We start from the raw sequence: 24,091 nt of genomic DNA, 5'->3' as shown, positions 1-24,091 counted from the left end.
TCCATCTTTGCAGTCCATACATTTTCGTAGATCCCACCTTCCACATATATGTCAGACCAGATTCAGATTTTAAAAGAAAATTTCAGCATTGAGAGACCTTATCAAAACTGTTTTTGATATAAATTTTCTTTCAGTTCTTAAAATAAAAACCAGTAAAGCATTTTAAGATACATGATGTTGCCAATTATTTTTCAGTTGTTAAGGAAATTCAGTTGCATTAGAGTTCGGTCAGAATATATGTAGAATGTATGCTTTGGATATAATATCATTTACTTTTATTTTATTCATAGATCTTGGTGAGGGGTAAACAGGATTTATCGAGAGTTACACAGAAGAGAAAATTATTAAATTATTACTTGCCAGGTCTCTTCTTTCATACCTGTTCTGGAGGAAAATTGTCAATTCAGAATTTCTGTTATGGGTCTCTGAAGCCAGTAACTTATTGAACACAGAAAATGTCTTCTTTGAACTTATATGCATGTGAAAAATCTCTTCTTAGAAAGCCTCTGGTGTGCTCTGACACACACCGTATGCAATGGCGATGGGCACACACAACTATATTTATAGGGATGCTTAGGTATATATTCTTGAGCTTCCCCACATGTCTTCAAGAATTTTCCTTCTGAGGCCCATCCCAGGACTTTCAGTTTAGACTAAGGCCAAGAGGACGCCTTGGCTGTCACGAACACTCTTCATTGTTGATGTGTTTCAGTCTCAAACGCTAATCTGAAAAAGCAAAATGTGCCCCTTTCTCGCCCAAGCATTAGAAAGAGCCCCAAGGCATCGCACTGGGGACGGAGACACTGTATTTGTAGATTATTGCTTGAAACTGGTAAATCAAGAGCTTGGTTTTACCTGCATAACCTTGCCATCGTGGGTGCTACAGATACTTGATGGAATTCTACTGTCTTGGATAATGAAATCATGATTCAAGGTTACTGTTTGTTTAGGGCACACAGGAAGAGAAGGTGAGATGAATCTGTGCCGTGTTTTTGATTTGCAGCCACCAGGCTCTGCTGTGAATCTATAGGATCAAGATTCATTTATGTAAAAATGTGCATCTAGCAGGAACTAATCCCTCTGTAATGTCACCTTATTTCACAGAATATTAGTAATAGGAAGTAGAGTTGCATGTGGTTTTATATTGGATTCTGACTATCTAAGCTTTTTTTGTCCATAAACAAATAAAAAGGGTTTTAAGACTGTAATGTAATTTCAGCAACCCCAGAAACTTTCTAGAAATAAGAATACATATTCAAAAGCATTGACCCTTCCTCGCTATGCTCAGACACTTTAAAATAGTCCTCCAGGAGAGTCCTAGACGCTTTCAAAAAGTGTCTCTGCACATGAGCCAAACACTAATGGGAAAACAGGAGTTTCCTCCACTTTTCATGATATGAAAAGGAACACTGGGACTTGTTGTCCGTGAAAGTCGTCACATGTCACAGTGCCAGGGAATTTGCTCGATCAACCTTGTGCACATGGACCACATTGGCCCGTGAAGCAGTGAAAGAACTCCTGAGTGCTAGGATCCAACCAAGGGGAGAATCCCTTATCCAGCATCCTCGGGGCCAGAAGTGTCTTGAATTTCAGATTTGCTTTTCAGATTTTGAAATATTTGATTATATAAGGCATATATAAGGTATATTATATAAGGTATAATATATATAGGTCCCAAGGCTATATACATGTATTTATATTTCATGTGCATCTCATACACATGGAGGCAATTTTGTATAATATTCTTAATAATTTCACACAGGAAACAAAGTCTGTGCACACTGAACCATCAGAAAACAAAGGTGTCGCTATCTTAGCCGCCCATGTGGCAGCACCATCATACATGTGAGCGATCTTCACACTGCAAGGCAGAGACCAAGCTGAGAGCATGGAAATTAGTGTGCGGAGGTCTTGGCCCCTGTGTGTGGCGTCTCTGTCCTGCACCCTAATCCAGGGTGTGTTCACGTGGGGAATCTGGGCATTCGTGGAAATGATGTTTCACAGCTGAGGGAGTGGGAGGGTCTTCTCTGCCTTGCAGGTGCTGAATAAGCTGTGTCTTGCGCACCTGCACCTGGCCTGCAGCCTGCTGCCTGCAGTCAGAGTGGGATTTTTCACTTGTGGCATCATGTTGGTGCTCAAAAATTTTGAATTTTGGAGCATTTTGGATTTTAGATTTTTCAGATTAGGGATGCTGCACCTGTACTCACCTACAGTAGACTTTTTGTGAAAATTAACTTCAGCCTTGTTGTCTCCATTGAGAGAATGGTTCCCAGCTCTTTTTCAATGAGATAACTGATCATAGGGTTGCAAATAACTGGGAAGAATTGTTCCCTGAGAAGTGCGTGTGATGCTGGAGAAGACGGTGCATGGGGCATGGCTGGGCGATGGACAGATGGGCCCTTTCCCTTGTCACGTAACTGCTTTAAATCCTTTTGGCTTCTGAGGGGGATTTTCCTGCTCACTGACCAATACTGCAAGCCATACCTTTGGAGGAAGGATTTACCTCCCTCAACTACACATTGGATGGGACAGTGTAAGAAGAATAAAAAGAGCAGCTTTCTTTCCTTCGTGATTCTAGAGAGCAGTATTTTAGTTAATTAGTACTTCCTGCTGTAGCAAAGGACACAAAACTGTGGTGAGTCCAAGACAGCAGTTTAGAGGCCCGCACTGAGGCACAGTGGGTAAAGCCACCACCTGCAACACTGGCATCCCTTATGAGCAACAGTTCAAGTCCTGGCTGTTCCACTTCCACTCCAGCTCCCAGTGTATGGGAAGCTGGGAAGCAAAAAGAATGGCCCAAGTTCCATATAGAAGACCCAGACAGAATCCTACTCTCCAGACTTTTGCCTGGCCCAGCTCCGACCATTGCAACCATTTGGGGAGTAAACCAGCAGATGGAAGATCTCGCTTCTCTCCCTGTGCCTTTGTAACCCTGCCTTTCAACAAATAAATACATATTTTAAAAAGATAGCAGTTGATTTTTCCATTCCAGTCTCTGCTCGGGGCATGTGTTGTGAGAGGGTCACCAGGTGATTATCCACTGTGTGTCATTCAGGAACTCGGGCTGACAGTGTCCCTTACAAAAGTATTATTACAAATAATACTTACTTGGCCAGCGCCACAGCTCAATAGGCTAATCCTCTGCCTGCGGCACCAGCACACTGGGTTCTAGTCCCAGTTGGGGCACCAGATTCTGTCCCGGTCACTCCTCTTCCAGTTCAGCTCTCTTCTGTGGCCCGGGAAGGCAGTGGAGGATGGCCCAAGTCCTTGGGCCCTGCACCTGCATGGGAGACCAGGAGAAGCACCTGGCTCCTGGCTTCGGATCAGTGCGGTGCACCGGCTGCAGCAGCCATTGGGGAGTGAACCAACGGAAAAAGGAAGACCATTTTCTCTCTCTCTCTCTCTCTCTCTCTCACTGTCCACTCTGCCTGTCAAAAAAAAAAAAAATACTTACTTAAAAAGTATTATCAGCTTTTTAAAATTTGGCCATTTTAGCTGTATGTAATTATATCCCATTGTGGTTTTAATTTGAATTTCCCTGAAAATTAATGAGGTTACATAGCATTTCATAAATTTATTTGTCCTTTAAATATCCTCTTTTGTGAATGGTCCAATTAAAACTCTTGTCTACTTTTGGAATGTTTTGTTAATCTTTTTCTTACTGATCTGCAGGAGTCCTGGAAACAATATCCCAGTTGGTTATGTGTATATATAATCTCCCTTTATTCAGCTTTTTGAAGTCTCTCAATGAGATTGTAAACTGTTTTATATATTTACTTTCATTTTTATTTATTTGAAAGGCAGAAAAAGTGATGCGGGGACATTCAATCTGGGTTTCCCACATGGTGGCCGGAGGCCAACTCTTTCAGCCATCACCAGCTGCCTCTCAAGGTGTGCATTAGCAGGAAGCTGGACTCAGAAGTGGAGCTGGGGGGCCAGTGCTGTGGCATAGCAGGTAAAGCCGCCACCTGCAGTGCTGGTATCCCTTATGGACACTGGTTCGAGTCCCAGATGCTCCACTTCCAATCCAGCTCTCTGCTATGGCCTGGGAAAGCAGTAGAGGATGGCCCAAGTCCTTGGGCCCCTGCACCCATGTGGGAGACCTGAAGGAAGCTCCTGGTTTCTGGCTTCGGATCGGCGCAGCTTGAGCTGTTGCAGCCAATTGGAGAGTAAACCAGCAGATGGAAGACCTCTCTCTTTCTCTCTCTGTGTAACTCTTACTTTCAAAGAAACAAATAAATCTTAAAAAAAAAAAAAAAAAAAAAGTGGAGCTGGGACTCACACCCAGGCCCTCTGATATCTTAACTGCGGGGCCAAATGCTGGCCTCTCAGTAAGATATTTTGATAACCAGAAATTCTTGTTATTAATATCCACTCTCAATCTTTGTTTTTATAATTTTTTGAAAATTTTCATTTATTTCTTTGGGAGACAGAGGGAGAGAAAGAGAGTACTCCCATCCACCACTTCAGTCCCCAAACATCTACAATGGCTGGGACTGGACTTAGGCCAAAGCCAGAAGCTAGGAGTTCAATCAAGGACTCCTGCTTGGTTGCAGGAACTGAATTACTTGAGTCATCACTGCTACTTCCCAGGGTCTACATTAGCAGGGGACCGGAGTTAGGACTCATAGCCAGGTACCCCAATATGGGGTACAGGCATCCCAAGTTTCAGCTTAACCTGCTGTACCAAATACCAGCTCCAGTATGTGGGCATCTTAACAGCTAAGCCATATGCCTGCCTCTGGCTTAGCAATATTTTATCTCATGTTGCTGCCTTCTAGGTACTATCCAAGAAATATTTCCTTACCTACAGGTCATGAAGAAATGCTCACTCTTTCAAATAAATAAAGTGTACAAAAACAAATGAAAATGCATATCCACATGCATCAAGATGCATTAATGTACTTTTTCAAAAAAAAAAAAAAAACAGAAGAAGAATGACAGGGGCTGGTGCTGTGGCAGAGTAAGTTAAGTCTCTGCCTGTGGCGCCGGCATCCCAAATGAGCTCCAGTTCAAGTCCCAGCTGCTCCACTTCTGATCCAGCTCTCTGCTATGGCCTGGGAAAGTGCTGGAAGATGGCCCAAGTCCTTGGGTCCCTGCACCCGCATGAGAGACCTGGAGGAAGCTCCTGGCTCCTGGCTTTGGAAATGTCCAGCTTCAGAAGTTGTGGCCATTTGGGGAGTGAAGCAGTGGATGGAAGACCTTTCTCTTTGTCTCTTCCTCTCTCTAGCTCTACCTCTCAAATAAATAAAATCTTTAAAACTGATTATAAACATTTTTAAAGATTTATTTTATTTGAAAGGCAGAGTTACACAGAGAGGGAGAGACAGAGAGAAAGAGAGATCTTCCATCTGTTGATTCACTCCTGAAATGGCTTCAATGGCCAGGGCTTCGCCAGGGCTGGGCCAGGCTGAAGCCAAGAGCCAGGAGTTCCATCGGGTTCTCCCACATGGATGCAGGGACCCAAACACTTTGGCAATCCTCCACTGCCCTCCCTGGCACATCAGCAGGGAGCTGGATCAGAAGTGAAGCAAGGGCTGGCGCTGTGGTGTAGCAGGTAAAGCTGCCGCCTGTAGTGCTGGCATCCCATATGGACACCGGTTCGAGTCCTGGCTGCTTCACTTCTGATCCAACCCTCTACTATGGCCTGGGAAAGCAGTAGAAGATGGCTCAAGTCCTTGGGCCCCTGCACCCACGTGGGAGACCTGGAAGAAGCTCCTGGCTCCTGGCTTCAGATGGGCCCAGCTCTAGCCATTGTGGCCATTTGGAGAGTGAAGCAACAGATGAAAGACCTCTCTCTCCCTCTGTCCTTTCTCTCTCTCTCTCTCTCTGCCCCGCCTCTCTGTAATTCTTTCAAGTAAATTTAAAAAAGAGAAACTCTACCCACAAATTGGAGCTCATTTGGGGTACCAGCATTGCAAGCGGTGGCTTTACCCACTATACCACAATGCTGGCTCCTATAAACTTCTTTTAATGATTTGTTTGTTATTTATTTGAAAGGCATAGAACCAGAGAGAGAGAGAGAAAGATCTTCCATCTGCTGGTTTTCACTCACATACCCACTACAGCTGGGGCTGATTCAGGTTGAGGCAAAAAGCCTGGAACCCAACCTGCGTTTCCCACGTGGGTAGCAGGCACCCAGTCGCTTGAGTCCTCACGGCTACGTCCCAGCGTGTGCACCATCAGGAAGCTGGAATCAGAAGCAGAGCTGGGTCTGCAACCCAAGCCCTCTGATGCAGGATGCAGGATGCAGGGGTCCCAGGTGGCCCCCTAACCAGTGTCAAACCCCGACACTGATGTTCTTACACTAGTCAGCTGGAACAAGAAGCAAACAGCCACCTCTGATAGAATGGATGACTAAGTTGTGGATGTATTCACTGGCTGTAATTCAAGTTATAATTCATGAAGCTGAACTTCTACAATCCGCCCACCTTTCTACACAGTGAGTATTGCTATACTTCGTGTTCTCACGTGCTGCCTATGCTGCACGTCAACTTAAAAAATGTACCTTGGGGTTTTCTTTTTTATAAACCCGAGGCTCTGGATGTGAACCCCATTTCAGCTGAAAGACACACATCATTAATACTTTGGGTTAAGTGCTCAAAGCCTCTACTAATTTTATTTTACAGCAGCTTTAAAAAAATTTTGAGATTTTTTAAAGGCACAAACGAACACATTTATAGGTGAATCTGAGTACCTAGAAGTGCAAAACATGGACGAATGTCACAGGGCTGCACCTGTCCTCTCCCATCCAGCCACGGTGATGATTGACAAGATCCCAGAGGAAGTTTCCTCTCTTTCTTACTCAGTTTTTGAACTCTGGGTTACTTTTCAACTTGGCAAATTACTGCGAAGCACATCCCAGCATTAAGTACATTAACATTCCTCAGAACAAATGTCAGAGTGAATACAAAACCTGTCCTCTTACCTAGAACATATGGTTTTAACAACAACAGTGATAATTTTTCATGTACCAGAGATGAACAGTTTGGCTTGTGCCTTTTTTATGAATTCAATCTGTTCCTGGTCCCAAGCTTGTAGTATGCCTCTTTCTTTCTGAATGGCTCTCAGAAACGCAATGACAGTCTGTAGCTGTTTCCCTTCGCCACCAAGGGTACTAATTTTTTGGAAGACGTGGGAACAGATGAAAGTACTTGGTTCTGCAGATGGAAACTGCAGATGGATGACTCCCATTGCGGTGAGCCTCACTGGTATTTTCTATTGAGCCATTAGCCTTTGCCTGGATGGAAAAGCTTCTCACCACGTCCTGAGGGGAACAAGGCAATGTGATGTGGGGTTTTATTTATTCCAACAGGACAACTATTTTGTATTTCCAGTCTCTTCTAATTTCAGGTTGGGGCATTCTTCTGCCAAAGACGATGGTTTTCCACATCCAAGGCTAAGGCTCTGTCTGCCTGCCTATGTCTGTGTCCACACAACTTATATCCCTGATCCTGGGGCTTGAGTACAAACGTGAATACAAGCAACTATGTATTGGGGATGTTTATTTCATTAATTTGTTTTATTAAATATTAAGGCTCCAACTAATTTAATTTTAATGTGACAGAAGCTGCAAACCAGAATATTGCGTGACAAAATGCTATAAAGGATGTAACTCATTTGCAGCCTTACTCTTCGTAAATATATCACACACGCACAATACGAATCACCAGGTGTCTCTTATTTTGGTAGATGCTGTCATTTGTCAAAAGTAAGCAGACATGCAAGTAAAAAATACTAAAAAAGGCTTCTTTGTTTTATGAAATGGACCAAAATATTGACAACACACCTCCTCTCTGTGGATGCTCTCAGACCTTTTAGAATCAAGCAGAGTGAAATACCACCAACTATTCTGTGTCCCTCCGTTGACAGAGTCCTGGCTTGGCCAAACTTTAGTCAGGCTCCTGAACCTTCCTGTAGGGCCACTGTGCACTTTCTTCTAAGATCTGGTTTCAGCAGGCGAACCCTGGAAAGCCGGCTTAGCCAGAGCCGGACACTCTGTAGCTGCCTATTGTTGGTGTCTGTTCAGGTTCCTCCTCTGCCACCGTCCCCCAGGAGGTCACTTGCTAACCTCCTCAGCGAGAAGCTTCTAGTCAGGTCAGCCAGGATCCCCCTGACCTTGCCTGTGACCTCTTGGTAATTTTCCACTCACGACTCCTGGGCTGTAAATGCCCTCTCGCCCACCTGTTTCCAGGTGGAGCCCAATCGCTCCTCCATCATAATGGTCCTGAATTCAGTCTGCCTTATCATGCTTTAACAAGCATAAATGGGTAGGTAGTTGTTCTTCAACACTTTACCTTTAAAAGGCTGTGCACTACTACTCAGACATGCAAACAACACACAGCTTCACAGCTTATTTTCCATCATTGAGATCACTGGTGTTCAGACCTCCGGTCTCTGCACGTGGTACGTTTGTGAGGGGGAGAGAAAAGGCTTCCGAGTAAAGCTATCTTCTAGTTGAAATACTCTGGGCCACGTAAATGCTCAGGTGGTCAGCATTGTTCCGCTCGCCCATCTCCTCCCCAGGATTGTGCTTGTGGTTAGACTGGTCCTCCCTTATCTGAGGGCACATATGCCAGACCCCCAGCAGGTGACTGAGACCGCAGACAATACTGAACCCTACATATACTCAGTTTTTTTTTCCTATACACACATATCCATGGTAAAGTTTGACTTGTAAATTAGATGAGCAAGCAATTAACAATGACTAATAATGAAATAAAATAATTACAACAACATCTGCAATAATAGCTATGTGAACATGTTCTCTCAAAATTTGTTATTTTATTGTACTCACACTTCTTGTGGTGATGTGAAATGCTGTTGTGGTGAGATGGAGTGAGGTGGATTGTGTAGGCATTGGTGTGCAGCAGTAGCTACTAAGTAAGAGTTACTTAAACACAAGGACTGCAATGGTGGATCTGATAACTGAGACAGGTACTAAGTGGCTAACAGGCAGGTAGCACATACAGCATGGATACACTGGACAAAAGGACAATTTGCATCCTGGGCGGGACGGAGCAGGATGGCACAAGATTTCATCCTACTACTCAGAAGTGTGCAATTTGAAAATATGACTTGTTTATTTCTGGAATTTTCCATGTAATGTTTTTGTACTGCAGTTTTCCATGGGTAATAGGACAGAACCACAGAAAATAAAACTAGCTATTGAGTATTACTGTAAAAGGGACCTTAGTGAGGTCCACCTCAGGATGGCCAGGAGAGAAGTCCTCCGTGCTGAAGCTCAGCACCTGTGCTGCCTTCTGGGCCTTTGCTGGCCTCAGTGTTGATGCCCTTGGACACCTGCTTGCTCTGTGCTGCCTGCGTTCACTGTTGACTCCTGAGGCTCACAAATTTGTGGTCTGTTCTCTTGGATGTTCAGGGCCCAAGGGACCTCGCTACATCCCTCAGTCCTAGCTCAGCTCCTGCTGACTTTACTCACAGCTGTGCTATTATTTCCTTTGTCAGAGGGGAAAAAGAGTTGTCTATCTTCACAGCTCTTAACTCTCACTCCTTATAATAAAATACATATTGACAAAAGAAAGAAAAAAACTAGAATACCTCACAGATACATGGGAGAAGACCTGGAGAAATGAAGAAATCTCCAGAGTAAAATTCAAAGAAGGAGTTTACACTCAGGGTTAAATGCTGTCCTTGTCTGAAACAAGAAAAGGATGGTGTGGAGAAAGGAATGGCCAGGAAAAGCCCCTGAAACAGAGGTCAGGTTTGCTCCACAGATTTCAGGCACTGCCTTCTCTATTTGGATTTCTAGAGGGTTCGTCCCTTTCTTCTGTGTGGACAGACAGATGCCCTTGCACGTGGAGATTTCCTTTACCGATGTAACTTACAAATGGTCCACTTTTCAGAGCCTCTTCTGCGTCTGCGGTTTCTCAAGATACCTGGCTCCACGTAAACAACTTGCCAAAAAGGCATATTTTTGGTGTATTGTGATCTCCTGCAGCCGTATTTCGGGGTGATGCGTCCCGAGTGCTGTCACTTCTAACGTTTCTTGCTTCTCCTTCTTTTTCTTTCTCCTTCCTCCAGTTTCCTCTCCTTCCCTTCTTTGTCCTGTTCCGCTAACTTTTATTGACTACCTACTATGTGGAAGACTCTGTATTAGGCACATGGAAATCACCAAGATCCCAGCTCCTTGGAGCTTGTGCTTTAATGGGGGGGGGGGGTGTCACACAATGAGCAAGAAGCAGAAATATCTATTAGAAGGTAATGAATTCTATGAAAATAAAAATAAAGGAAAAATGGAAGCAGGTTCAAGGAGATCAGGAGTGCTGAGCTGGGGGCACAGGGCAGGTTAAAAAGAATGGTTGAGCGGGGCAGCCAGGTTTGGTGGAGCCAAAGGGTTACACAATTTGGGGGCCCCTCCTTCAAGAATACAAATAAAACATTTTGTAATGTATTTTGGGTGAGAGGCAGAGAGAAAGAGACAGAAAGATTTATTTTCTGGTTCAATCAAATGCGTGCAACAGCCAGGATTAAGCTGGGCTGAAGTCAGACCTCCCTGTTGGGTGTAAGAACCCAGCTGTTTGAGCTTCCTAGGGTCTGCATCAGTGGGAAGCGGGAGTCAGGAGTTGGAGCCAGATAGTGATTCCAGGTAATCTGATATGGAAAGTGGGCTTCTTAATGGCTATACACCTGACCTGAAAAAATCAAAATTTTGAATTAAAAAACAAGTCCTGGGGCCAGCGTTGTGGTGTAGCCAGTAGAGCCGCTGCCAGCAACACTGGCATCCTATATGTGTACTGGTTCAAGTCCTGGCTGCTTCACTTCCGACCCAGCTCCCTGCTAATGCACCTGGGAAAGCAGTGGAAGATGGCTCAAGTGCTTGGACCCCTGCACCCACATGGGAGACCTGGAAGAAGCTCGTGGCTCCTGGTTTTGGCCTGGTCCAGCCCCAGTTGTTGTGGCCATCTAGGGTGTGAACCAGCAGATGGAAGATCTCTCTCTCCCTCTCTCATTAATTCTGCCTTTCAAATAAATAAAGCAAAAAAAAGTTTCTAAATTGAATATTCATTCAGTAAAATGTGAAAGATTTATGCCACCTGAAGAGAAACTAAATGAATATGTATGAGGAGGAAACATTGCAAGAAACCACTAGAACGTTGACATTACAGGCCCGCATCTCCTAATGAAGAGGTTTAGCACAAATATTAATAGAAACGCTACCTAATCCTAACTGGCCTCCTTCCTTCAAACCCTACAACTGCCAGCAACCTACAGCACGCAAGGGACGTGGGAGTGACGTTTCCTCAAACTTGAGTCTCACTAGTCTCACAGACACATTTGCCTTTGCAGCTGTGTCTCACAGGGAAACGATTTATCCAGGATTCTAAGACAGAGTTAGCCAAGGGCATGAATAGCAGGAAGCAGAGCATTCCAGATAGAGGGAACCACTAGAGTAAATCCCTCCATCTGTGCCACAATGGCTGCTCTGTTCCCGGGCACACCTGCAAGCCGGGTGTGGGCTAGTTAGTCCCAGCTGGGTGGGGCACCTGCTGCCTCATTGCTGCATCCTCTTCTGCGGCTCCAGCTCTCGACTGGGCGTTTCCATGTGATGCAAAGATCTGCACGTCTCTTTCCCCTGTCCCCTCTTCCCCGTTTTCCAGTCTCCAAGCCCTTCACCAACCAACCCAAAGCCCTGGAAGATGCCACTAAGAGACTATGTATATGTGTACCTTGAACTGCTTTCCTCTCAACAGAGAGGAATCACTGGAACAGGGCCCAGACTTTGCCCAGCTGGAGGATGTCCCCCTCCCTGGTCCTTCAGAGTCCTCCAAAGCAGGTCGCTCGTGCAGCCACCACCCATTTTTTAGCTCATGTCAGCTTAGCGCATTGGCTCATCATAGCATCCGGCCGTATTTCCCTCTGCTAACTGGCCATGGGTGTGAGATGAGGGACAGATGATGGTGTACAGATCAGTTTCCTAGGGCTATCATCACAAAATGCCACAAACGGAGTGGCTCAGAATGACAGAAATGTATCCTCTTGCTGCTGTGGAAACTAAATGCTTGAAGTCAAGGCATCAGCAGGCCCGTGCTCCTCTGAGACTCTGTGCTTGCTCCAGTTGCTGGTGGTTTCTGCTGTGTCGTGGTCTGTTTTGTGCTGCTATAACGTAATACTTGACGCTGGGGAATTCATAAAGTACAGAGATTTATTTCCTGCAGTTCTGGCGTCTGTGATGTCCAAGAGCAAGGGGCCCAGGTCTGGTGAGGACCTTCCTGTTGTGTCGTTACATGGAGGAAGGTGGAAGGGCAAGAAAGCACATACAACAGAGAATGAGAGAGGGCTGAGCTTGCCTTTATAACAAAGCCACTCCCCTGGCAACATTAATCTAATCACATCTTAAGCACTGCTTCCCCCTCCCTCCCTCCCCCATACACCTGTATACACTGTTGAATTGGGAATTAAGTTCCCAGTATGTGAACTTCGGGGCATACACTGAAACCACAGCATAGTGTTCCTTACCTTATGGTAACATGGCTTCCAGTTCCTCCTGCATCGTCACATGGTCTTCTTCTTTTTTTTGACAGAGAGAGACAGAGAGAAAGGTCTTCCTTCCATTGGTTCACTCCCCAAATGGCTGCTACGGCCAGCGCTACACCAATCCGAAGCCAGGAGCCAGGTGCCTCCTCCTGGTCTCCCATGCAGGTGCAGGGCCCAAGGACTTGGGCCATCCTCCACTCCCTCCTGGGTCACAGCAGAGAGTTGGACTGGAAGAGAAGCAACTGGGACTAGAACCTGGTGTGCTGGTGCCACAGGCAGAGGATTAGCCTAGTGAGCCGCGGCTCCGGCCACATATGTTCTTCTTGGAAGGGCATCATTCATGGATGTAGGGCCTACTCTAATCCAATATGACCACATCCTAGCTAATTTCATCTGCAAAGACCCCTATTTCCAAATAAAGTCACATCCTGATGGATACCCATGGATGCGGAAGGAAATTATTCAGCCCATTATAGCCCAGTATGGGTTAAGTAACCTCATGGGCTGTTTCACCATGGTTTTCAGTGCACCATGGCCCCTGTACCGGATCAAGCCCTATCTCAGATGCACTGTTCCTGTCATACGATGGATTCCTGCCAGGATCACCAACCATTTGCCGTGGCAGGTTTGGCAGCTCTGGCTTCGGCAGCACTTGGTGTCTTATCTGAGACACTCAGTTTTTACCAGAGCCTGTTAGCGTGACAGATGCTGCTCTCCGAGTGGCGCACACTTCTATGCTGCAGATGCCATGGCCTTGCTCCAGAACGCCAGGGTTCTGTGCTGACTCTCTTCCATTCGGGATTTCCAGAGACTTCAGATGGCATCTTTATCCACCACAGATAGTTCCAGGACCCAGGGCTCTCCCAGGACATATGGCCCACGCAGCAGGCCTGTTCATACCACAGGCTGAATCAGCTGTACCGCGCTCTCTCCATCCTGACTTCAGCCAGTGAATCTGTCACAGTGGTAATCCCAGGCACGGAGCCTGCCGCCTCTGAAACCAAAGCAGTTACAAAGTGCTGCACTTGTTTTGTAGTGGTCACAGATGCAAGGTGTGATAACTTGAGGGGGGTGTTTCACATGCCCCCAACTGCTGGAAGCCTAGACACTTCATCACTGTTGTGTTAGGCCTTTGACCTTTCATAGTTTATCTCTTACCTCTTATTAGGGCAAACACATCTGAGGTGCTTGGAAAAGTGCCTGGGAAATGGAATTAAATGATGCTCATTTGATGCAAAATATTGTAAAATCCATGTATACAGTTTCCAAGAAGTTCATGGAAATTCATATTATGAAAAAAACCATGGACTTCAAAACACTTCTGCACCAAAATAAACTTATTTTTTACTTCCATTTTTTCCACAAACTATCTGAAGTACCCTTGTCTATGTTACCAGAGCATGTAGAGTATTTATACTTCTAGCATATTGGGTCTGATTGACCTGATGCCATCAATATAGTGGGCCAGTGTGGGGGTGTGTCCTGTGTGATGTCCTGACAAACAGCAGCTCCTCTTACTGTAACATGACAGAGAGCAGGAGAACTAACCTCGCCACGGGACAGGGCCATGAGTATGTACTCTCCTCCCTCGCAGGTGGGTAAACGCTGCTTCTCAGCCTGCTTTCTGATGGGTATTAAAAAGAACACATTGGGCTGGTGCTGCGGCTCACTAGGCTAATCCTCTGCCTGCAGCACTGGCACCCCGGGTTCTAGTCCTGGTTGGGGCGCCGGATTCTGTCCCGGTTGCTCCTCTTCCAGGCCAGCTCTCTGCTGTGGCCCGGGAAGGCAGTGGAGGATGGCCCAAGTGCTTGGACCCTGCACCCCATGGGAGACCAGGAGAAGTACCTGGCTCCTGGCTTCAGATCAGCGCAGCGCGCCGGCAGTAGTGGCCATTTTGGGGGGTGAACCAATGAAAGGAAGACCTTTCTCTCTGTCTCTCTCTCTCTCTCTCTGTCTCTCTCACTCTCACTAACTGCCTGTCAAAAAAAAAAAAAAACAACACACACACACACATTGGAAAACACTCTGTTGACACATTCTGCAGAGATCACTTAGGAGCCATCTGGTGTTTCACAGGCGCTAGACTGGTAATAAAGTGAGGGTATAAGGGAGACCACCATTCTTGTTTCCTTTAAGTCCCTGAAAATTGAGTTCTGATCTCTGCCATTCTGTCTACTATTCAACATAAATTTTTAGTTACCCCATCATGCTACAGTAGTTCTTACTTTGAGCCCCAGAATCGGTGTGTAGACTGTAACACCCATAATCAGGGCCACTCCTGGACCAGGACAGTGACTCCCACTGTGAGATGGACTTGGCCAGCGCTCCATGTCCTCCCCCACCCTGCCCCGCCCCCAGCGTGGCTGCGCCTTGGATACGGGAGCACGATGACACGTTGCACCCTTCACTCAGCTGACGTGGTCCTCTGCTCAGCCATTCCTGATGTGACTGCACGTGTCGAGGAAGCAACACGTCATTGACTGCACTTGTTTCAGACTTCTGGGAACACCAGTCGACCATCTCCTGCGACCCCTGTGGGTCCCACCTTGCAGCTCATTATGGTAATTACATCCACTTTGCCGCTTGCCATTAAGTGCTGCTGCCTGACCGCTTCTCTACAATCCTGTCATTCCCAATGATGAATAGAATCTATTTTCATAACAGTATATTCTACCATCAGCTTGGCAACCGCAAAGAAGGGCAACCACGGTTAAGTGTCTCACCAGGGCATTCCCTGTCACTTCAGTGGTCCCTCAAAGAACAGTGTCAGCTGGTGGTTTCGCCATTCCTTCTGGACTTTTCGGCCCCTCCCTTGATACTCTGCTGTGGCAGTTGTGGCACCACACCTTTTTTTTTTTTTTTAATGGCGGAGTTAGACAGTGAGAGAGAGACAGAGAGAAAGGTCTTCCTTCCATTGGTTCATCCCCCAAAAGGCCGCCATGGCGGTGCACTGCGCTGATCCAAAACCAAAAGCCAGGTGCTGCTTCCTGGTCTCCCATGTGGATGCAGGGGCCAAGCACTTGGGCCATCCTCCACTGCACTCCCGGGCCACAGCAGAGAGCTGGCCTGGAAGAGGAGCAAGCGGGACTAGAACCCAGGGTGCCGGCACCACAGGAGGAGGATTAGCCAAGTGAGCCACCACACCTTGTTTAATAAGGGCTGCAATGTTTTTCTAAGCTTCTAAAGGCTATCTCAGCAGATAAGGGTCCTAGGGATCCTTACCAAAACATCCAATCCTGAGCCACCAGAAAGTGACCCCCTTCTCTGAAAACATCCTTGTTCTGCCTTATATTCTGCGTCATCCCCTGGTTCTGGAAAAGTTGAGACACAGGGTACATCCAAAAGTTTGTGGAAAATAGAATTTAAAAATGCATTTGTTGCAAGAAATTTTCTGAAATGCATGTGCAGTTTTTCCTGATATGCATTTTCCATGAAATCTAATGCGGAAAACTGGTAGCAAGGAGAGGTCTTGTTACTGCTCCTCAGGACGTGGAGGATCTTTGGAGTTGGTTTCCCAGAAAAGGCCGTAAGCATTTGGAGGAGCTGGCTAGAGGAAGCCTGGAGTGCCGTAGGGTGTGCATAAGAGCGATTCCAGCGAGGGCTTAGAAGACCAGAATGCCGATAACAATGTGGACAGTAAAGCCCATGCTGAAAAGGCTTTAGACGGAAATGAAGATGCCACTGGGAACTAGACTAAAGGCCACCCTTGCTAGACTGTGGCCAAGAACCTGGCTTTATGATGCTCACGTCCTGATATTTTGTGGGGAGCTGAGCCTCACTATGGTAGGATGAGTTTGTTAGAGAAGACTTCCGGCAGCACAGCTCAGGCTGTGTCGTGATGTCATTGATTGCCATTAGCAAATTTTACAGTGAGAATCAGGAGTGTAAACAAGTAGAGCAGAAAGATTTGAAAAATTCACAGTCTGGCCAGGGAAGCAAGAAATATAAAGTCAGTTTGGACAGAATATGGTGAAAAACTACTTGCTAAAGAGATTAGGTAAAAGGGAGCCCCCGGCTAATAGGCAAGACAATGGAAGAAAGACCCCGCAGGCATTGTGGAGGTTTTGCAGGTTTCCTTTCTCTTGGCAGGCTGAAAGGTCTGGAAGGGCAGAATTGTTTTGTGCAGCTCCAGGACACTTTCCAAGAGCTCACCCGAGACCATCTTGGGATTGCTTCCGCTGCTTTCTGCCAGAGCAGGGCTCCCCGGGTAGAGCTGTGGTTCAGGTGGGCCCAGGTGAGGCTTGTGCCGGCGGCATTCCTTGGTGTTGGCACCCACACAATGCTGGTTTTGCAGGTGTGCAAAATGCATGAGTTCTGGGGTCATGCCAGCTTCCTAGAGACTTCAGGCAGAGTTGTCCCACAGGGTTAGAGCTGGGATGATGCCTAGTGAAGCCCTCAAAGAGACCCCTGGGAGACAGAGGCTACAGAAAGTTGAGATATGCACCAAGGAAACTGCAAGCAGTGTGCCAGGCAGCCCTGAGCGAGCCTTGGATGGACAGCGGGCAGCCAGGTGACCAACAGAGCTGTGGAGGCATGGAGGCCTCCACCAAGATTTCAGAGAATATCTTGGACAACCTGGGAATCCAAGCAGATACTTTTAGCAGGAGAAGGCTTTCTGAAGAGAGCTCATACCAGGGCAATGGCCAAGCTGAAATGTGGGATTGGAATTGATGCAGAGTCTGCACCAGGCAGCTAGCTAGAGGAGCTGTAGAAACTCTGCCTATGAGAACTGAGGCATGAGCCATGACCAGCAAAACCACAGGAGGAGGCTGCCCAAGGTCATGGAAGGTCATCTTCCACCTCAGTGTGCTTGGATGCTATGTTTCGTATTTTACATTTAGGTCCACAAATCCACTTTCAGTTGATTTTTGTGAATCCTATAAGGTCTACTCTTGATTCACTTTTTGCATGCATATGTCCAGATGTTTAGCACCATTTTCTGAAAAGACTGTCTTTTTTTTTTCCACTATGTTGCCATTGCTCCTTTGCCAAGGATTAGATAGCTACATTTATGTGGGTCTATTTCTGGACGCTTTGTTCCATTGATCTACTTGTCTATTTGTTTGCAAATATCACACTGTGTCAGTGTGTGTAGCTTCATTGTAAGACTTGAGGTTGGGTAGCATCAGTCCTCACCCTTTGTTCTTTACCTTCAATATTATGTGGGCTCTTCGGGGTTATTTGCCTGTACATATAAACTTTAGAATTCATTTGCAGTCTCCACAAGGTAACTTGCTGGAATTTTGATTAAGATTGTATCAAATCCACAAATCAAGTTGGGAAGAACTTATGTCTTATTTTTTTTTTCAAAAAAGATTTTATTTATTTATTTGAGAGGTGGAGTTACAAATAGAGAGAGGGAGAGACAGAGAGAAAAGTCTTCCTTCCATTGGTTCACTCCCCAAATGGCTGCCATGGCCAGAGCTGGGCCAATCCGGAGCTGGGCTGATCTGAAGCCAGGAGCCAGGAGCTTCTTTCGGGTCTCTTGGGCAGGTGCAGGGGCCTATGCACTTGGGTCATCTTTGACTGCTTTCCCAGGCCATAGCAGAGAGCTGGATCCAGAGAGGACCAGCCAGTACACAAACCAGTGCCTATATGGGATGCCAGTGCCGCAGTTGGCAGCTTAGCCTACTATACCACAGCACCAGCCTCAAAGAATCTGTATCTTGACAACAGTAATTTTTCTATCCATGTTGGATTTTGCCAAATGCTTTTCTGAATTTATTGATACGATCATAAATTATGTCAATTGATTTCAAATGTTGAGCCAGCCTTGTTCATCTGAAATAAATCTGACTTGGTCATAGTGCATAATGCTTTTCAAATTTGTTAGATTTGACTTGCTAACATCCTGTTGAGGATTTTTGCGTCTGCATTCATGAGAGACATTCATCTGTAGTTTCTTTCTTTTTTTTTTTTTTTTTGACAGGCAGAGTGGACAGTGAGAGAGACAGACAGAGAGAAAGGTCTTCTTTTGCCGTTGGTTCACCCTCCAATGGCCGCCGTGGCCGGCGCGCTGCGGCCGGCGCACCGCACTGATCCGATGGCAGGAGCCAGGTACTTATCCTGGTCTCCCATGGGGTGCAGGGCCCAAGTACTTGGGCCATCCTCCACTGCACTCCCAGGCCACAGCAGAGAGCTGGCCTGGAAGAGGGGCAACCAGGACAGAATCCGGCACCCCGACTGGGACTAGAACCTGGTGTGCCGGCGCTGCACGGCTGAGGATTAGCCTAGTGAGCCACGGCACTGGCCATCTGTAGTTTCTTATCTTTGCTTTGTCTGGTTTGGTATTGGAGTGATGCCCATAGCATAAATTAGGAAATATTTCCTCTGCTTGCCTCTTCTGAAAGAGTCTGTAGAAAACGGTTCATTTCTTAAATGTTTGGTGGGATTCACTAGTGAGCCCCTCTGCCTGGTGCTTTCTAATTAGGAGAGTTATTAATTACTGACTCAGTTTCTGTTGTAGAGGTAGCCCTGGTCAGATCATCAATTTATTCTCCTGGGTGTTTTGCCACATTGTGTCTTTTAAGGAAATGGTCAACTTCATACAAGTTATGGGGACAGATTTGTTCACAGTATTTCCTTCCTATTCTTTTAGTTTTCATGGCACAGTGATGTTTCCTCTTTCATTTTTATATTAATAATTTTTTCTTAGCCTAACTAGAGGTTTACCAATTTTATTGATCTTTTCAGAGGAGGAAATTTGGTTCATTGATTTTCTATACTATTTTCCTGTTTTACTTTCATTGATTTCTGCTCTAATTTTTACAATCACTTTTTTTTTTGCTCTTCTTTGTCAGTTTCTTAGGCTGAAAACTTAGATTTTGAATTTAAATCTTTCTTGGGGCTGGCGCTGTGGCACAGCAGGTAAAGCCAATGCCTGCAGTACTGGCATCCCATGTGGGTGCCATTTCAAGTCCTGGATGTTCCACTTCTGATCCAGTTCTCTGCTATGGCCTGGGAAAGCAGTAGAGGATGGCCCAAGTTCTTGGGTCCCTGCACCTGTATGGGAGATCTGGAAGAAACTCCTGGCTCCTGGTTTTGGATCAGCGCAGCTCCGGCTGTTGTGGCCATCTGGGGAGTGAACCAGTAGATGGAAGACCTCTCTCTGTCTCTCTCTGTCTCTGCCTCTTCCTCTCTCTAACTCTGCCTTTCAAATAAATAAATAAACCTTTAAAAATTTTTTTTCTTACTTTCTAATAAAGTCCTGCATCCTCTGGGGATACCTAATCCTCACATGCTTTGAGTTCCTTACGTGAAATGGTGTAGTATATTTGCATATCGCCTGCACATATCCTTCCATATAATTTCTGTTATCTCTAGATTTCTTCTAATACCTAATACAATGTAAATCCTATTGACTAGTTGTTATGCTTCATTGTTTGCAGGAAACTACAGGAAAAAATCTTGTACATGTTCAGTACAGATATAATACACATTCAGTGCTATAAACGTCCCTCAAAGCACTGCTTTGGCTGTATCTCACAAATTTTAATAAGTTGTGTTTTTGTTTTTACTTAGTTGAAAATATTTTAAAAATTTCTCATGACTTCTTCTTTAATGAGTTCCTTAGAAGTATCTTGAGTGATTTTTTTGAGTATTTCAGATTTTTCCAATTATGTTTCTGTTATTAATTCCTAGTTTAATTGTATTGTGATATGACAGTAGACAGTGTATAACTTCTTTTTTTTTTAATGTATTGAGAGAGCTGGGTCTTTTTTAAAGATTTATTTATTTATTTGAAAGGTAGAGTTAGAGGCAGAGGCAGAGAGAGAGAGAGAGGTCTTCCATCAGCTGGTTCACTCCCCAGATGGCTGCAATGGCAGGAGCTGGGCTGATCCAAAGCCAGGAGCCAGGAGCCAGGAACTTTGTCAGGGTTTCCCACGTGGTTGCAGGGGCCCAAGTGCTTGGGCCATTTCCCACTGCTTTTCTAGGCCATATCCGAGAGCTGGATTGGAAGTGGAGCAGCTGAGAACGGAACCAGTGCCCATATGGGATGCCAGTACTGCAAGTGGCAGCTTTACCTGCTACATCACAGCACCCGGCCCCTAACTTCTTTTTAAGAGCACTTATTTATTTGAGAGGAAGACAGAGACTGAGACAGATTGAGGTTTCGTCTTCTGGTTCACTTTCCAAATGCCCACAATGGCAGGTACTGGCCAGGGCCAGAGCCAGAGCCAGGAGCACAATCAAGGGCTCCCACATGGGTGGCAAGGACCCCATTCCTTGAGCTTCTAAGAGTCTACTTCTAGAGTCTGTGTTAACAGGAAGCTGGAGTCAGGAGCCAGAGCCAGGAATTGAACTCAAGTTCTCCAACATGGAATATGTGTATCTTGATAAGATAAATGCTACCCCAATGTATAACTTCTATTCTTTTAAAATTGTTATGGCCGGGGCTGGTGCTGTGGCTTAGCAAGTTAAAACCACAGCCTGCAGTGCCAACATCCCATATGGGCACCAGTTTCATTCTTGGCTGCTCTACTTCTGATCCAGCTCCCTGCTAATTAGCCTGGGAAAGCGGCAGGGGGTGGGCCCCTGCACCCACATGGGAGACCTGGAAGAAGCTCCTGGCTCCCGGCTTTGGACAGCTCAGCTCCGGCCTTTGTGGCCATTTGGGAAGTGACTCAGTGGATGGAAGACCTTTCTCTCTCTCTGTCTTTATCTCTCTCTGTAACTCTGTCTTTCAAATAAATGAAATGAATTTAAAAAAAGTTGTTATGGTGCATTTTATGGCCTGGAATGTGGTCTATCTTGGTGAATGTTCCATATTAGTTTAAGAAGAATGTATAATTTGCCAGTGTTGGATGAAATAACTTATATCAATTATATCCAGTTGATTGATGGGATTATTGAATGCGACTATGTCTTTACTTTTTTGCCTACTGAATCTGTCCATTTGTGACAGAGGGATATTGACGTCTCCAACTACAATAGAGATTTCATCAATTTCTCCTGACAATTTTGTCCATTATTGGACCATTGAGCTGTCCTCATGGGGTCTTCAGCAATTCACCAATTGTAGTTCAGGTTTTCCTATCCCTGCACTATTTCTTGGGGAGGTTTCTTCTCTAAGTTAGGACTCTGGGTATCCACCTCTCTGTCTCTGCAATTTGGGGGCATAAGTTTTTGGATTAAGTAAAGTTGCTGATTTCTTAGTGTGCTCAGTTTTTTTATGTTATGTTGGGACAGCATATCCAAGCTTCCTGCAAGCCCAAGTGGGTGCCATTTGTGTGACTGCTGTTTTTTACCTAATGCTTGTTACTTATTTTATGGCTATAAAACTACTTAGAATTGTTTTAGTATTTTTTGTTTGAACATAAAGTACATAAGATGTATACTTATGAAACAGAAGATTCAGATGAACATTCACAAATTTGGGTACAGCCTTTGATCCACAGCTTGTTTTGTTGCTATGTGGTTTTAAGTTATTCAACTATATATGTCCTACTATTGGTGTTGTCAGGATCCTACCCCTCATGTCTGAGAAGATAATATTATATCTCCCACAACATTTCTGAGATTCTCACACAGATTCAAGTCCAATAACTGACTTCTTTATTCCCCCCAGCTGAAAATTTCCACCCATTCTTTGACATGCTTTTCTTTTCTAACATTCAAGATTCTTCTTTTATGTTATGTTGCACCTGTAGCTTTCTGTTTCTCTCTGCCACTAGCCTGCTTGACATTAGATCCTTGCAAGCGCGTCCTGATTGTCTTAACTTCAATACCTACTCTTTCCATTTAACCTCTCTATTGCTCTTACATGGTTTTCCCTAAAATTCCCCTTTCATGATGTCATTATCTTGGCCAGGATTGTGGTGCCCTCTCATCTCTAGAAGAAATCTTAAAATATGTTTGATTGTGTATATATTAATAAAAGTATTTAAACATGCATCCCTGATTCTTATGTACTTATTTATATATTATACACATACCCTTATTCATTCATACATTTAATATTAGCTAAGCCTAATTTTTTTAAAAAAAGTTTTATTTGTTTGAAAGGCAGAGTCAGAGAGAGAGAGAGAGAGAGAGAGAGAGAGAGGTCTTCTACTTACTGGTTCACTCCCCAAATGGTTTCAAAGACCAGGGCTGGGCCAGGCCAAAACCAGATGCCAGAAGCTTCTTCTGGGTCTCTGATGTGGGAGAAGGGTCCCAAATACTTGGACCATCCTCTGCTGCTTTCTCAGGTGCATTAGCAGAGAGCTAGAGCAGAAGTGGAGCAGCCAGATCTTGAACCCATAACCATATGGGATGCTGGCATCACAGGCAGTGGCTTTACCTACTATACAACAATGTCAGCCCCCAGCTAAGCTTAACTTTATTTTTTTAAAGATACAAGTAATTATAAATGGGAGTTCTAATAATATGGGATATGAAATGTATTTACTGTCCATGGTGCTGAACCATGACTGCACACTACCTGATAACTGTTTCTTCTGGCTTTCAAATTCTGGATACTCCTTTTGGACTTTTCCCAAAATTAATGAAACAAAGGAAAATGCTATAGCCTGTAATCTCTGTAGGATTTCAGTTCCTAAAAGGGAATTCCAGAGGATCGAAATGAAGATTCTCCGTGCACCATGCTTGATAATGAAAAGAAATGGAGGATTTAAGAAAGTCTTTGGGACTGGCACTGTGGTATAAGGGGTAAAATCTCCACCTGTGGCACAGGCATCCCATATGGGTGCTGGTTCAATTCCCAGCTGCTCCACTTCTAATCCAGCTCCTTGCTAATGTGCCTGGGACAGCAGCAGAGGATGGCCCAAGGCCTTGGGTCCCTGCACCTACATGGGAGACCCAGAAGAAGTTCCTGGTTCCTGGCTTTGGTCTGGTCCAGCTCCAGCTGTTGTGGGCATCTGGGGAGTGAACCAGTGGATGGATGATTTCTCTTTCTGTCTCTCCTTCTCTCTGTAACTCTGCCTTTCAAATAAAAAATAAATAAATCTTTAGAGAAAAGTCTTTTTATTATTTCCAAGTAATTTCATATTTCTGTTGATAAAACATAGACAAGAAAAATGCTAAAAGTAGTCTGATCTTCATGTTTTTGTACTTTTTTAGCTTCAGAACCAAGAATTATTGAAAACAGGAGAAGGAGTTACTGTCAAACATTGGAGAGTACAACAAAGTTGTACGGTGAATTTCAGGAATATAAATGTTAGCAGGTACATGAATACTTCCGTGACTGTTGGCTCTTGGATGCAAGGCTAAATTTCTGCCTTGAGGAAGATTCTGATGATATATAAAGTGACAACTGGTGCTGTCACAAATCAGTGATTCATATGAATCTCATAAAGATTATAGAACCTGCAGCACTTGTTGATGAAAGTGTATTTCCTCTTTAAATCTCCAGCTCCCTACATTTCAGCTGAATGCAAATTAGAAAGCTTAAGTGATGCCCATAGTGTTGAAAAATAGGTTTCTTGTAAGGTGAAAATATGCTGAGAACCTAGAGAAACAGAGTATTTTTTACTGCTGGTTCTGTCATAAAGCCACTGGGGAATTCACAACCAATGCAGCAACATTCTGTAGATCTTTTGTTTTTAATTTTTTTAAATTATTTTTATTTAAATTGACAATTAAAAGTATATAT

The sequence above is a fragment of the Oryctolagus cuniculus genome, chromosome 2 (genome assembly GCF_964237555.1).
Source record: "Oryctolagus cuniculus chromosome 2, mOryCun1.1, whole genome shotgun sequence".
Lineage (NCBI taxonomy): Eukaryota > Metazoa > Chordata > Mammalia > Lagomorpha > Leporidae > Oryctolagus > Oryctolagus cuniculus.
Note: the sequence above shows the minus strand (reverse complement) of the source record.